The sequence below is a fragment of the Podarcis gaigeae genome (assembly GCF_964106915.1).
Source record: "Podarcis gaigeae genome assembly, chromosome: 16".
Taxonomy (NCBI): Eukaryota; Metazoa; Chordata; class Lepidosauria; order Squamata; family Lacertidae; genus Podarcis; species Podarcis gaigeae.
Genome location: NC_139693.1, coordinates 39506653 through 39507356, shown reverse-complemented (window position 1 = coordinate 39507356; position 704 = coordinate 39506653).

The window sequence follows — 704 nt, the reverse complement described above, 5'->3', positions numbered from 1 at the left end:
TATGCGGTGGGATTAGACCACTCTATTTATTTGGGCCATGGCTCATTGGCAGAGCACATGCTTTGTGTGCAGAAGGCCTCCGGGCGTCTCCAGGGAGGGCTGGGGATTTCTCCTGTTGGAAACCCTGGAGCAACATCTGCTGCCAGCCAGTGTAGGTGATGCTGAGCAAGATGGAGAAATGATGTGAGGCAGCATCAGGCGGCTTACCTGTTGGTTTGATTTTAAACCTTTGCTGCAAGCGCGTTCTGTTTCGATGCAGAAAGGTGGCAAAGGTATTATTTTAACACCACTTAAATCCAAAGAAAATCCCATTAAAATCAATGGCACAAAAACTGCTGCAATAAGTAGTAGTAGTAATAATAATAATAATAATAATAATATCACAACAATTATGAGGTAATGGCTGTGCAGCGTGGTTTGTTTCCTGGTTCTTGTTTTGTACTGTTTCGCCCACCTTTTTTCTTTTTTCCTTATTATTACTGATTTGTTTCATTTTATTTATAGATAGATAGATCACTTGATTGTAGGGAATAATCTTAAAGTCTATTACAAATAAGATAAAGCAAGAGGCGGGTTTCTGGCCAGAGCTGCACCTGACGGACTTCCGGCTGCCCCGGCAGTGGGCGGGGCTTGGGAGGGGGCGGGGGGAGAGGAAGCCTCAACCGCCGCCGGTGGAAGCGCCGGCCTGGTTGCCCCGGCAACGC